This window comes from Pinus tabuliformis, chromosome Q (assembly GCF_031772625.1).
Source record: "Pinus tabuliformis cultivar Carrire ecotype Pingquan chromosome Q, CPIR1, whole genome shotgun sequence".
In the NCBI taxonomy this organism is placed as follows: domain Eukaryota; kingdom Viridiplantae; phylum Streptophyta; class Pinopsida; order Pinales; family Pinaceae; genus Pinus; species Pinus tabuliformis.
Genome location: NC_142296.1, coordinates 1268524953 through 1268540387, shown reverse-complemented (window position 1 = coordinate 1268540387; position 15435 = coordinate 1268524953). Strand labels below are relative to the sequence as shown.

Below are 15435 nucleotides of genomic sequence, written 5' to 3'. Positions count from 1 at the left end.
GATTGGTATGTGTTGCTGGTGGGTATCCTTTGTATTGGTGTACATGATATGGTCCATTATATCATGTTCAATGTAGAAAAGGTTGAGATTTGTGGAGGTGAATTTCTTAGCTTCCTCTGAGCTGTCTAACAGAGGTTCAATATATGCTCAAAATAGCTCCACATTAAATATTGATTGTAAGCCAAGGAATCAGAGAATGCTCAGTTCAAAATAATTTTCACCCGCAACCTTAATGATCATGTAAGGTGCATATCAAAGTGGTATAAGATTCCTATCAGGGCTTGTGAGACAATTTTCTATAAATATAACCACACCTTATAACCAACTTAAAACTTATGTGGACCCCTGGGCTGGTCATGTTGTTATGTGTACTAGGCATTGGATTTATGTAAGATATCATGGACTTGTTGATAGAGGTGTTGAATCCATTAAACAATTTTGGTTTCCCTATTTGCCTTGACCTGAGCATGGGAGGACTTTGTCGATGAAGATGTAATGGGCATAGCTACATCAATTGGAGCCAATGATTGGAACCCCGAGCACACTTGAAAAGGATTGTGGCTATTAAAGCTATGGATGACTATGTTATAGTTATAATGAACAGATGGAATGATTTCATCTTATGTATGTGGATTCAAGTGCCACACTTGACTACCCGTTGGGGTGATGCAGCTTCGCTGCCCAAGGACGCACCCCCATGGGCAGTCAGGTGGTGTCTATCCGATTCCGAGAACATGATTACCAACGTCCAATCATCTTATGTACGTGGAATTCGATTTGGTCAACATGAAATCCATTTGAGACCATATGATCAGGTGCTCAAAAAATAGCTAAAATTTCAAAGTTGATGGATTGGTGTGGAACCTGGACAACCGCACAGTTCTCATCTTCTAGAATCTGGCAACTCGTTTTGGGCTAAACAGACTCCGTATGACTCTAGAAACAAGTTTTTTCCACTTTCCCAAACAGGAAAAAAAAAAAAAGGACAGCCCAGTTAGTAGTCCGTATTGTTAATTATGCATCCATACTGTTGATTGGGTGATGAGGTCGGAGAGCTAACTATGTAGTTTGACCGGTCAACAATTTATTTCGGCGAATTATATCGTGCCAAGTGACACCTTTGTATTGGTCAAAATTTTGTGGTTTTCCATTGGTTGGAATGATGGCCAACCACGGGCTGACACGTGGCCCAGCCGAAGGCCACCACGTGGCAGCCCGGAAAGCCACCAAAATAATTGCCATAGTCTAAGCAGAGGCAGCAGGGGTAGAAACTGTGACCTTCCAACACACATGCATAGTCATTGCCAATGTGCCACACCATTTTCACTTATCCTTTATGTTCACAGGGTATATTTGAATTTGAATGGCGTAGAGTTTAGAAAAGGGTCCAGCTGCATGGGGCTAGCCCACAGGCTAACCTCCCATGTGAACACCTTACCTTTAACCACCAAGGTTTTGTGACTGTTGAAGGGGAGGGGCTAGTACTGGAGGCTAGCACCTGGGTGTATGGCCCCCCCATATGACCCTATTTTTCGTTTTATTAGGCCTCAGTGGCCAAATTAACCATCCAATTAATCTGCCTAGATTTCGGCAGATTTGGTGGCCCATTAGCGGAAAACAGGGCGAAAATGAGGGTTCGGTTCCGAATCTTGGGCAATTTGTGGAGCGAATAGTGGAGAAACTAGGAGAGGTCATAACTTCTCCAGTTTTCGACCAAATTGGGTGGAGAAAGAGGCTACGTAGCCATTTTTGGATATTCTGGACTCATTGGAGTAGGTTTCAGAAGCATTTGAGCATTGTAAACACATCTTTTTACACATTTGATCATAATAAAGAGGCCCAAGCCATTGGAAGCTTGACCAAGGAGAAATAGCCTAGGATGGATGAACTCCTTCATCATGTTCCTATTGTGGTATGTTTTTGGTGATGTTTTGTACATTTATATGTTTTGAATTGATCGGAGAATCCACAGTAGAATTATTTTCATACCAACGTTTCAAATCCCAAGTGGGATCCATCATCAGGGTAGAAGAATGATGATAAAAAGAAGAGCGAACAGGAGGAATAAATACTAAGGAGGAAGAAAATTCAAATGGAAGAACAAACAGTCGGCTAGAACCCTAAATTTAATGTAATATTTGTTATTAATATATATATATATATATATTTTTTTTTAATATTATTAATAAATATTAATTAAAATAAAATAATTTACTATAATAATAACTTATACACTAATTAATATAATGTTAATATGATAATAATAAATTATTATATAATAAGTAATTAATAATTACTAAATAATAATTAAATATTATAATAATAATTATAAATTAATAATTAAAGTAATATGAATAAAACTATAATAATAATAATAACTAAATTATATTAATAGCTTAACCAAATAATAAATTTTATTCATTAATATATTAGTTTTAATCTTATTATATTGGAAAGTAAAAATACTTAGTAATTAAAATAGATAAATATAGTGATAATTTCAATTAATAAAATGACTAATATATAAATCAATATGAAATTAAATTAATAATTATCAATTATTTTCTAAATAACTTAAATTGATTTTATTAATAAAATATAATTACTAATTTAATATATATAAATTCATATATTAATAAAATTATTATAAATTCATATATTAATAAAATTATTATATTTAATTATATTTATTTTTAATATATTAATAGATCATATTTATTTAATGTATTTAATTATATTTATTTATTTAATACATTTATATTAATTAATTCTATTAATTTAATTATATTTAATTATATTATATTTATTTAATATATTTTTATATATTTATTTAATATATTAATAAATTATATTTATTTGATTATATTCAATTATATATATATATATATATATATATATATATATATATATATATTTTTAATATATTTTTTTATTTATATTTCTATAATATATTAATTAATTGTATCTATTTGATTATATTTGTTTAAGCTATTTATTTAATTATTTAATATTTAATTATATTAATTAAATATATAAATTAATTATATTTAATCAATATATTAATTATATTTAATTAATTATATTTATTCAATTATTATATAATTAATCACTTATTATCATATTATTAATATTATTATAAAATCAATATCTTATTAATATATTAATTAAGATAATGATTCTTATAATAATTATTTTAGAGAATAGATTAATATATTTATATACTTACATTTTATTAGAAACATGAATAGTAAAAATATAGTTAACTAATGTAATGAATATACTAAAGGATAGCTAAAATGGAAAGAAATAAAATATTAGAATAACAGAGGACAACATACCTGAGGACGCATTACCTGGGGATGGGCTGACGACTTCTAACATCTCTGATCAAGGGTAGCCAGCTTCCGCTAATTTCCAAACCACTGTCTCTGTTCAGATTCTGAGGATACTTCATAATTTCGAGAGCTTCTCTGATCTTTCGTCTGTGATGGTGTTCCTCTCTTGCTATAATAGAAGCATTTTCCAGGCAAATATGGTGCTTAGTCTTCAAGGAGTGTTCTGCGAGTGCTGAGGTACGAGATCTTCCATTTCTGATATCAGCGCCATGTTCTTTGAGCCTTGTCTGGAGGGAGCGGCCTGTTTCACCTATGTAGCTTTTTCCACAAGAACAGTCTATCTTATAGACTCCCTTAAGCTGAAGATTGTCAATATTATCTTTAACAGATTTCAAACCTTGTCTGATGGTACCGGGAGCTGAGAAATGAGTGAAAATGTTCTTCTTTTTTAGGATTTTAGCGATTTTGTCTGTAACACCAAGGATATAAGGAAGAAAAATTTTTCCTTGAGGTTGATCCTGCGCCTTATGCTCATGGGATGACAACTTTCTTTCAGCTCTTTCTATGGCTTTTTTAATCTCATGCTCTTTGTAGCCTATACTCTTGAAAACTGAAACCAAATGCCTCTTTTCTTCATTCAGATGCTCTGAGTCGGAAATTCGAAGGGCTCTGATGGCAAGGGTGTTTAGAACACCAAACTTCTGGGCCGGGTGATGGTGGGAATCCGCATGGGGTATGTTGTTGTTTAGTTTTTATTTTATGTTTAATTGCTCAAACAATTAACATAAAAACTCATTTTCACTTGTAATAAACTCATGAATCCTTAAGCACATGAGTAGCATTTTGTTTATAATCCGAGGAGGATCTTAGCACACCAAAACTAATATTCTTAATTAGATCACCGTAGGCCGGACCAAAAACTTTTGAGGATCCTATTATCCCTATCTGAAATAATAGTCCAAGGTAGCAAAAAATGAACTAAAACACACCCAAATAAGAGTTTAGCAGTGGCTTCATTTATGATACTCTTCTTGTAAGGTGTCAAAATGGCCCTCTTAGAGCAATAGTCAACAACCATAAACACACAATTATTACCATGGTTGGTGGACAAAAAGCTTGACATGTAATCGATGGATACTGACTCACGGGGCTTGTATAGGGTAGGTAGAGGAGTGTACAACACCTGCTTCTTAATGGTTGGTTTAGCAATGGCACAGGTAGTGAAAAATCCTATATACCGCTAGAAATATTTTCAAAGCTATGGCCAATAGAAATATTTTTGAAGTACTACTATTATCTTCTCCACAAAAAATTTCCTTCCACTTTACTATAATGTGCCTCTCAAATCATCTTAGCATGCTTATTTGCAAGAACACAAAGGTGTCCCAAGTAGCACAAGAGTGCATCCTAGAGGTGTAAGTCTAGAGCTTGCTTACTTGATATAAATTTATGAAGGGAAAAAATTAAGTATATATTTATAAAAATAATACAAATATATAGTGAAACCTTACTTCTACTAATAAATGGAAAGTTATGAAATTGTGAAAATGTGAAATGAAACAAACTTTCTTGAACTAGGTGGTAGCTTATCTCTTAGAAGAGATGTGATAGTTATGTGCATTTTCCAGAGTGCATTATAATGAGGCAAAAAGGCCCTTTTTAACATAAGCAACCATGAGGGAACCCTAAACATCAAAAAAGTTAATCCTAGGAGATGAAATGCCAAAAGGCTTGTGGGTCCCAATGGGGTTAGTTGGTACATCAACTTCTTGGGGCCATAACATTTGCATACATCTTTATTTGGTGCACTCGATAGCCTATTGGAAAGGTATAGTCAAGAATTAAACATTGCAAAGACCTAAAAAGAGACTATGAGCATTTCCTTAGTCCCTACCATGTCAAAAACATCCTCAAAATGACCCAAAAGTTTAGGACCCAAAAAATTGTAGAAAAACTACCAAGATGAATAACTATTCTTTAAGCTAGTGGATTAGGTGGATGGCCATTTATATCCACCTAGATAAATTATCCCCCATTAAGAAGAAATAGTCTACATTGCATTGATTTCATGGGGAAAATTCTACTACACTTGGCCCTAGGTGAGCCACTTGCCTTGGTGCAAGAATTGCCCTCCTTTGACAACCCCATAAACTTTGATCCTCTATTGGCGATTTTCCTTAACTTGTTTGTCCATGATTTGATCAATGGTTTCCTATTCCATGTTGTTGGTGTTGAGATCTATTGGTGTAAACTACTCTGTTATCTCAAATGTGTTTAATAATGGTGGAAAGTATGGCCAAAGGAGGTTAGCATTAAACTCTAGGTGTAAGCCAAGGAAGGGGGAGTACTTAGCTCAAAAGCATTGTCACCCACAATATTGGTGATGGTGTAAGGTCCATAGTGAAGTGGAAAAATATTCTGATGGGGTACTGTAAGGCGCTCTTTCTGCAAATGCAGTCAAACCTCTCCTCCCACCTAAAATTTGTGTGGCACTCAGTGTTGAACATGGCACTACTTGTACTTAGTGTTGGATTTAAATAAAATTTCATGGAACTATTGAACGATGTGCTAAATTGATTCAATTAATTTAGTGTCTTTGTAAGCCTCAGAATGAGAATGGGAATACGTTTCCTGTATGGATGTAAGGGGTAGTGCGACTTCAATAGGACTTGATCTTTGAAATATAAGTGCCACCATGAAAGGGGTATGATTAGTTGATGTGGAGGGTTTTGTATTATCTGTGTTGAATGTAGGTGAGACTTGCATCCCATATGTGTGGATTCCTAGAGTTTTACATGCACAAGACATGCATAATCTTCCTCTCAAAAACCTTTGTATGGCCATTAGTTTGGGGGTGGAAGGCAGTGGACCTAGTGAGCTCAGTGTCCAACAATGACTAGAGGGTTGACTAGAATATGCCTAGGGATATATTGTCTAGATTTGATATGATGGTTTGTGGTATCCAAAAATGTACCCACACCTATTTGAAGAATATCTTAGCAGTGGCATTGATTGTGATAATTTTCTTGTAGGTTGCTAGAGTGGTCATATTCAAAAATAAATCTACAAACACGAAGACATATTCATTTCCCTAATTGGTTGAAGCAAGACCAGACATGTAGTCCATTGAGATGGATTCCTAGGGCCTATGAGGAGTAGGCATAGGGGTGTGCAGGCCTTGCTTCTTAATGGTTGGTTTGGCAATGACATGAGTAATGTAAGACCTGATGTACTTGCTGGAATCCTATTGAATTTTTTCCCAATAAAAATACTTTTGTAGCATATCCATTATATTCCCCACGCCAAAGTATGATGCCATCCCACTAGAGTAAGGTTCCCAAATAATATTTTCATTTTCACTCGAAGGAACATAGAGATGGCCTAGATGGCATAACATTCCATCCTAAAGATGAAAATAAGTGATGGCCGTGCATGTGCTTAACATTTGGTAGGTTGTAGCAAATTTAAGATTTCTCCAATAAAGTTGGGGCCACCTAGAGACCTTATGTACGCAAGAGTGGAGCACCATGGTTAGTGTTGCAATTTTATTTCAACTAGGTTAGTCAAAAATGTGATGGGTGCTCCCTATATTATATTTGATATTGAGATGAAATTGTTGCAATTATGTGGACCACTTTTGATGGTGGTCATTGTAAAATTTTCCTTTTGCCTTCATGAACTACAAAGACCTATGATCAGTGTGGATGAATGTATCCTTCCACATAATTCAATGCTTCCATTGGTGGTAGGCTCATACAATGGAATACATTTCTTCGTCATAGGTGTTAGTTGTGGAGCTTGGTTATCTTCCTGATTTAGAGGTCTTGTTTCAGGCATGGTTGGATCCCAGTCCCTGACGAGGTCAGAAAATTGCCTTGTGAAAATATTGTAATTTTTTAGTCAATTTAGACCATTCATTATTTGGAATATCTAAAGGTAAAAGTTATGTTAATTTAGTTTTTATTTTCCCTAGAAGGCAACCCTCGATTTGTATGAGGGAATTGTATTGCAGTTTTGTATTATTTTGTGTAAAAAGAGAGGAGATTATGTGAGAGTGAAGAGGAAGTTAAAACATATGTGTTGTAGGCTTTATCCCTTCAGTTTTTTGGATAATATAAAAGGAAGGAATATTTATTTCTCTATAGATTTAGCTCATATTGGATGAACCACATATATCTGTGTCTCTCTTGTTTTATGATTTTTTGTGTTTTCAATATTTTCACTCCATTGATTTGTTATTTAATTTCTAACAATATGTCAGATAGTTATGAATGGCATGTGATATTGTATCACTATGGTATGTCATTGGATGACCATGCTAAGTGAGAATTGTGCCCACAACATAGTCTGAAGCATATGTTTCAATCTCAAAAGGTTGTTGTAGATCAGGTAAGGAGAGCATTAGGGTTGAGCACAAGCAATGTTTCAAATCATCAAAATCTTTATGTTATGATTTCCCCACATCAAATTTTATTTATCACTACCCTTTTCCACTTTTCTGAGGACCCATGCAATGCGAAATAATCCTAACATGAACATGCATTAGAATTCGGAAAGGCCCAAGAAACGTTAAAGCTTAGTTAGTGTGTTGGGGTTAGCCAAGCACGTATGACTTGAACCTTGGCTAGATCTACATGCACACCATGCTCATCAACAATGTATCCTAAGTATTAGACCTTGTTCAAACCAAACAATCATTTTTCCAAGTTAGCAAATAATGTGTTGTCGTAAAGTGTGAAGGACCTACTGAATATTCAAGTGTGTTTCCCAACTCCTGTTGAAGATAACATATCATCCATATATAGCACCAAAAAAAATTGTGAAATGCCATAAGATTTCATCCATTGGCCTTATGAAATTTGTTGGGGAATTCTTCAAACCAAAGGGCATGACCAACCATTAAAAAAAAACTTATTTGGACTTGAAGGAAATATTCCATACATCACTTGGTTATATTAGGAACTAGTGGTAGCCATACTTCAAATCAATATTATTGAAGCAATTTCCCCCCTTGACCTAGTCAAGAAGGTCATTGATTTGGGGTACTAGGTACCAGTTCTTGATTATGACTATTTTTCAAGGCCTTTATGTTAGAAACGAGGACAATAATGAGAGGGGGGGTGAATAAGTATTATGTAAATCTTAAATTTTTTTAAAAATTCTTAGGTTATTACTAATCAATCACACACTACAACAAACCCTTGTGATTATCTTCCTCTTTATCTCCCTTTTTTGCTTCCACTAACTGTTTTAGTGTATTTTTCTCCGCCTTTTCAAAAAAATCAATACTATTTATCAAGATGGTGCTAATTTTGGCATTTTTTTGTTGATCACAAATAGTCAACACTAAAATCGGTGCTAAATAGCATTGACTAATACACCAAATTTAACATTTTCTTTAGATCTTAATGTAGCTTCATGTATAGCTTCTTGTGTAACGTCATATTCAGTTCCTATTTATGGAATTTATTTTAGCGACTGTTTTAGCTTCCTTTGTAACATTGTATTTTTCTCCTCGTTATGACATTGGATATGATTTCTTTTGTTACACATGTCGAGGACATATTTTTTAATTAAGTTGGGGGAAGGAGCATAGGGCATGTATCATATGATACATTATGAATATAGACAAATTCAATAATTACCATATGGTGGATGCACAAAACACTTATCCTAAATTAGTAATTACCCACTTTCATCGTTACTCTTACTGTAATTTATAAAAATCAATTTGACTACTTGGAAATCATTCTTGATAGTTGTCATTCATGATGAAATGACTTAATTCATTGAAATGCTAACCTTAATTATTCCCTACCCATTACCAAATTTCATTAAATTGATATTCTCTACCCAAGTGTTTGCATTAACCAAGTTCCGCCTTGTAAGAGTCTCTGAGCAGTAAAAGTTTGTAAAACAACCATGGGAGCAGTGGAATTTCATCATGAACTAGACACCATTAATGCGCTACTACAAAATCCAGAAGCCCTAGAAATATTTTGGAATTTAGGTGGTTAGTCTACTTTGAGAAGCTACAGGGTTTCAACAAACATATTGTTATGGAATTCATGTAGGCTTTGCAGGAGAAACATTAAAATGTTAGATGATTCATAATTTTTGTTACAAAGGACATAAATTTTCAGGGTGGTAGGTTTACCTCAGACAGGGGCTCAATGGTTTTCTGGGAAAATAATAATTCCAGCAGTTATATCAAAAATTTTACAGCGAGGAGAGGAAGTAAGGATCAAGGGGAGAGGTATTGATAGAACATCCCTTACTCACCCTTAGGATAATGTGGATTTCTTTATTCATGACTTCATTACTTGTGTGTGAAATTTTGGGATAGTGTTTAATTATCATTTTCAATTATTGGCACCTCTTTGTAATGGATAGTTAATAAATTTTCCCTATTATTTGCTAAAATATTTACAACATATTTCATAGGTGGTGCATATGGAAAAACATCCAAATATTTTCTTAACCAACCATGCATTTTGTTGAAATATGGCAACAAGAATATCCAATTTGATTTGTCCTTGAATTAAATTGTGAATTAAAACCGAATTTAGTCTTAACAACTACTTGGAAATAATTAATCAATTTATTTTTAAATTAATTATTTGGAGAAATTCAAGTTAGAAGTCTTTCTGAAGTCATGCAAGAGTTATCCCTTAAATTAAGGAGATAAGATTGAGTTATATTTGAGTTGTACTTAGTTAACTCAGTTTACTGAGTTAAGTCCAGTTAAATTAGTTCCAAATTGTTTAAGGAACTAATAGTGAGTTAACAGTCAGTTGATGCATTAATGCACTCAACTAGTACTACTCCAGTTAACTGAAGATTCCGTCATCAGAAACTCATGCATGTCTATTCTAAGAAAGACCCAGTTGAGATTAATGTTCAGGGAAAATGCACTATCAGTTGCATGTGTTTTCTCATGGAGAAAACTCATGCATGCAGTCAAGGATTCATCCTTGAGGATTGCTGATCCAGGTGGATATTAGTGGCCACCTGCCAAGTCCACCTGGACCCCACCATTGTTTCTCTCAACATTTTCAGTTTCCTTAATTCTAGCACAACTTACTATTTTTAGCAGTTTTTTGGGTCCTAAACTTCTGGAGCCGTTTTGAGGCCCGAAACGACGTTTTTTGGGAAATCTGGGGGCAACATGGGTCCATGGACCGATGTTTCCCTTCCCAAAGTGGTAGTGCTCGGATAGATCTTTCTAACGAGCTATTTTACGCGTCAAACGGAGATCGTATGCCAAAGTTACGACCCCGGGAAGTTGATGTACCAATTTACCCAAACGGGGCCCACAATTTGGTGTTTCATCTCCTAGGGTTAGGTTTTGGAATGTTAAGGGTTTTCCATTGTTTCTCAACAATAAATAGGCCTTTGAGCCTCATTGTAACACAGTTCAGAGGCATGTAGCCACCACATCTCTTCTCAGAGATAAGCTACCATCGCCCTAGCTAGTTTATTTCCATTTCTGGTTGTAAGAATATTTCAGTATTTTCCATTAATGAAATGAAGTATTATTTCCGCTGCATCTTTGTGTATATGGTTATCTCTATAATTTGTTGCGTTCCTGTTTAAATCCGGATTAGTGGTATCAGAGCGGTCTGCTTTTTCTCTGTTTTTCTTTGCATGTCCCCAACAAGGTCGGGATATAAGGAGTTAGGGCTTGAACTGGTTGAACCTTTGCAAGACCAGCCTCGTAAATCCTGACGGCCTCCCATGGCGGATGAGAAGAAAGACGAGGGGGCAGGAGATCCCATCAAAATCTTGCTCAAAGAAGCCCTCGAGCGACAACGGAATGCGATGATGGACAACTTTGCCCAGATCCTTCAGCAGCTACCCAGAAGCGACGCATCGGCTTCCAGCAGCTACTCTGGAAACACCACACCCTTTAAGGTACAAGTAAATTTTGAAATCCCCATATTCGAGGGTCAGATAGACGCAGATGCCGTAGATAAATGGTTAAATCTGCTAGAGGGTTATTTTTCTGTTCATGAATTTTCGAGTCGGGAAAAGATTGTTTTCGCTCTTCTCAAAGCAGCCCCCCATGTCAAGGACTGGTGGGAAACCTACTGCGAGGAGAAGGATGAAAGTACTGGCTCACTATTTTCAGCCGCACCCACCTGGAATTCATTCCGGGATGCCATCAAGGAGTAGTACTACCCTGTCGGAAGCTATGAGGATGAATACATAAAGTGGACCACGCTGCGGCAGGGAAGGGAGCAAGACGTGCCGGAGTTCACCAATCTTTTCCATACCCTTCGCACAAAGTTGGGTATCAAGGATTCGGAGCAACATTTGATACTCAAATACCGTGGCTGCCTGCACAAGTACATCCAGGAAGAAATACAATTCCTGAACATCTCCTTGCTCGGCGCAGCATACCGATATGCCGTCAAGGTCGAGCAGAAGTTTAAACAAAAGAAGCGAGACTTTGGATCTCCGAATCCAAAGCAGGGGAAAGGTGCCCCTAAACCACAGAACAAAGGACAAAGCCAAGGCGGGACAGCCCAAGACAACCCGCCGAAGCTGCAAGCAAAGAACAACGCCGCAAAGCCAAAAAAGGACAATGGAAAATGGTGTGAGTTCCATAAGAGCTCCACTCACAACACAAGTGAGTGTCGGGCCAAACAGTCACTGGTGGCTGAGCTAAAGGTCTCAGAATCAGATGCATGTTCTGACTCTGAGTCAGAACCCGATAAGGGGAATGAAAAAGGGAAGCAGATCATTGATGCGGATCCCAACGCCACTATTGCTACCACCAAGATCCAGAAAAATGAACCCGAAGATCCAGAGGAGGAGGAGCGTCTCTTCCACTCCCAGATGTGGGTAAAGGGCTCCCCGATACAGTTCAGTGTTGATAGCGGGAGTCAAAAGAACCTCATTTCGGCAGAGGTCGTGAAGTGGTTGGGCTTACCGACCACAGCACATCCACAACCATACACCATCGGGTGGCTTCACCAAGGACGAGATGTTTGCGTGAGCCAGCAGTGTCGCCTTCCATACAACATCAAGCCCTTCGCGGATGAGGTATTGTGTGACATTGCTCCCCTTGAAGTTTGTGATGATTTATTAGGACAACCATACTTGTGGAAGCGACATGTTGTGTATGAATCAAGGCCCCGTGTTGTTATTATTACATTGGGAAATAAGTTGTACAGGATACCAAAGGTAGTGCCACCTACCGCCATCTCTTTGATTACTGCAAAACAATGTAGTAAGATCATTTCCAAAACCAGGAAATTTGTCTTCCTGATGATACGCCCTCAAGGAAAGAAGAAGATGGTGGCCGTGGCCTCCAGACGGGGTCCCTCTGCACGACAACTACAGATGGACAAGGTTGCGGAGGAGTACGAGGACATCTTCACCTCCCCTACAGGGGTTCCTCTGCACTGTCAGGTCAAGCACTCCATCGATCTGACCCCAGGTGCGCCGCTACCCAATGGACCAATTTATCGGCGCTCCATTCTGGAGAACAATGAAATCAAGAGGTAGATTCAGGAGCTCCTGCAGAAAGGTCACATCCGTCTGAGTTCATCGCCTTGTGGGAGCCCGATCGTGTTGGTACAGAAGAAGGATGGGACGTGGAGACTCTGTATTGACTATCGGGCGCTGAATAAGATTACTGTCCGTAATAGGTACCCGATCCCGCGGATTGATGACCTCCTGGACCAACTAAAGGGGGCGAAATATTTCAGCAAGATCGACCTGAAGTCAGGATATCACCAGGTACCAATCGAACCCTCTGATGTGTGGAAGACTGCCTTCAAATCCAAGGAGGGCCTTTTCGAATCGTTGGTTATGCCTTTCGGATTGACGAATGCTCCTGCAACCTTCATGAGGCTAATGGATGACATCTTGCGGCCATTCACCAACTCCTTTGTAGTAGTATACTTGGATGACATTCTGATCTTCAACAAGAGTTGGGAAGAGCACCTCCACCACATCCGACAGGTTCTCCAAACACTGCGGCAACACAAGCTATGTGCCAATTTGGAGAAATGCACTTTTGGCATGACCCAGGTTCAGTATCTGAGATACATCATTGATGAACAGGGGGTGCATGTCGATCCAGCCAAGATCCAAGTCATTCGGGATTGGCCCTTTCCAACCACTCTAACAGAGCTCCGCAGCTTTCTAGGTCTTGCCAACTTCTACTGCAGGTTCGTGTTGGGGTTTTCTCATATTACTTGGCCCTTGAGTCAAGTCACCAAGGGAGGGGCGAAAGCAAAATTCTTTTGGTCTGAATCTCAACAGAAGGCATTCATGGAGTTGAAGGATCGCCTCTGCACGGCACCAGTGCTCGCATTACCATATTTACAACAACCATTTGAGGTCGAGACAGATGCCTCTGACTATGCTATTGGGGTAGTCCTTACTCAACATGGACATCATGTGGCATATCACAGTGAAACACTTTCAGACACAGTCCGGAAGTACCCCACTTATGATAAAGAGATGTATTCCATTGTACAGGCCTGCCGACAATGGAAGCATTACATTTTGGGGAAGGAAACGGTCATCCACACATACCACCGACCCCTGTAGTTCATACAGACCCAAGGGAAATTGCAGAATGATCGCCATCAGAAGTGGTCTACATACCTGCAACAGTTCCACTTGAATATCAAGTACAAGAAGGGCAGCACCAATAATGTTGCAGATTGCCTCAGTCGACCACCGATCATGGCGTTAACCATCGTGCTCAACTCTTGTGGGCACGAGACTTCTGATTGGCCACTTCTCTACAAAAGCGACCCAGAATTCGGCCACACATACCAGACACTCTTGGAGGGTCGGCATGTTCCAGATTTTCACCTCCAGGATGCCCTGTTATGCCACCTGGGTCACCTTTGTGTTCCTTCAAGCGAGCGTGCCAAGATGATTTGGGAAGCACACTATAGTCAGGCTGCTGGGCATTTCGGGGTCGAGAAAACAGTGGCAGTACTGCAAAATTATTTCTATTGGCCGAATCTTCGACAGGATGTTGGGAAGTACATCAGATCATGTACTGCCTGTGCCATTGCCAAACTAACCATTAAGAAGCACGACCTCTATACCCCGTTGCCTACCCCTAGTCGACCTTGGGAATCTATCTCCATGGATTACATGTCAGGCCTTCCTTCCACTAAGCATGGAAATGACTGTGTTTTTGTGGTCATCGATAGGTTCTCGAAGATGGCCATTATGGTGGCCTGCAAGAAGAATATCACAGCAGAAGCCACTGCTAAACTCTTCTTTGAACGAGTGTGGGTGCACTTTGGGATCCCACAGTCTATCATCTCAGATCGGGACAATCGATTTCTCAGCACATTTTGGTCCAGTCTCTGGTCAATGCTGGACACCAAACTCACGAAGTCCACAGCCTTCCATCCTCAAACTGATGGCCAGACAGAGGTTGTCAATAGAATGATTGTGCACATTCTGCGCATGTATAACTCAAAGCATCCAAGCACATGGGACGAGAGCCTCCCCTATGTTCAACACAGCTACAATCGAGCTCTTCACAGCTCCACTGGCCATAGCCCTTTTAAGGTGGGTTTGGGATTCCAGCCACTATGCCCCATTGATGTGGCCATGCCACTTGTAGCTACTCACATAAATTCAGCTCATGTCCAGTCTGAAATAGATAAGGCCACCAGCTTCATTGAGCGCATCCAACATATTCGCCAGCAGGTCCATGACATTCTAGAGAAATCAAATGCCAAGTACAAGCAGCGACATGATCAACATCGGGTGCCACACAAGTTTCAGGTGGGCGACAAATTTTGGTTGCATTTGCAAAAGGAACGCCTTACTGGAGCCTATCGGAAATTGAGACCACTCCGATATGGTCCTTACACCATTACTAAAGCTATGGGAGACAATGCATTTGAGCTCAGCATTCCCCCATTCCTTGGCCTGCACCCAGTGTTCAATGTGGACCGCCTTCGGCCATACTTTCCACCATTGCTAGACACATCCGACATTGCAGAACAGCTCAAACCCACAGAATTAAATCCAGATTGCATGGAACAAGCTGCAACTGATCGGATCATGGAAACACAGATCAAGAACACTCGCCAACAGAATATACAACTAT

At 38.4% G+C, this 15435-nt stretch overlaps 1 pseudogene; it reads left to right on the top strand.

Annotated features, from left to right (window-relative positions):
- Window positions 1–572: 572 nt before the first annotated feature.
- Window positions 573–15435, top strand: part of LOC149224471 (putative serine/threonine-protein kinase At1g54610 pseudogene) — a 75804-nt pseudogene continuing 60941 nt past the window's right edge.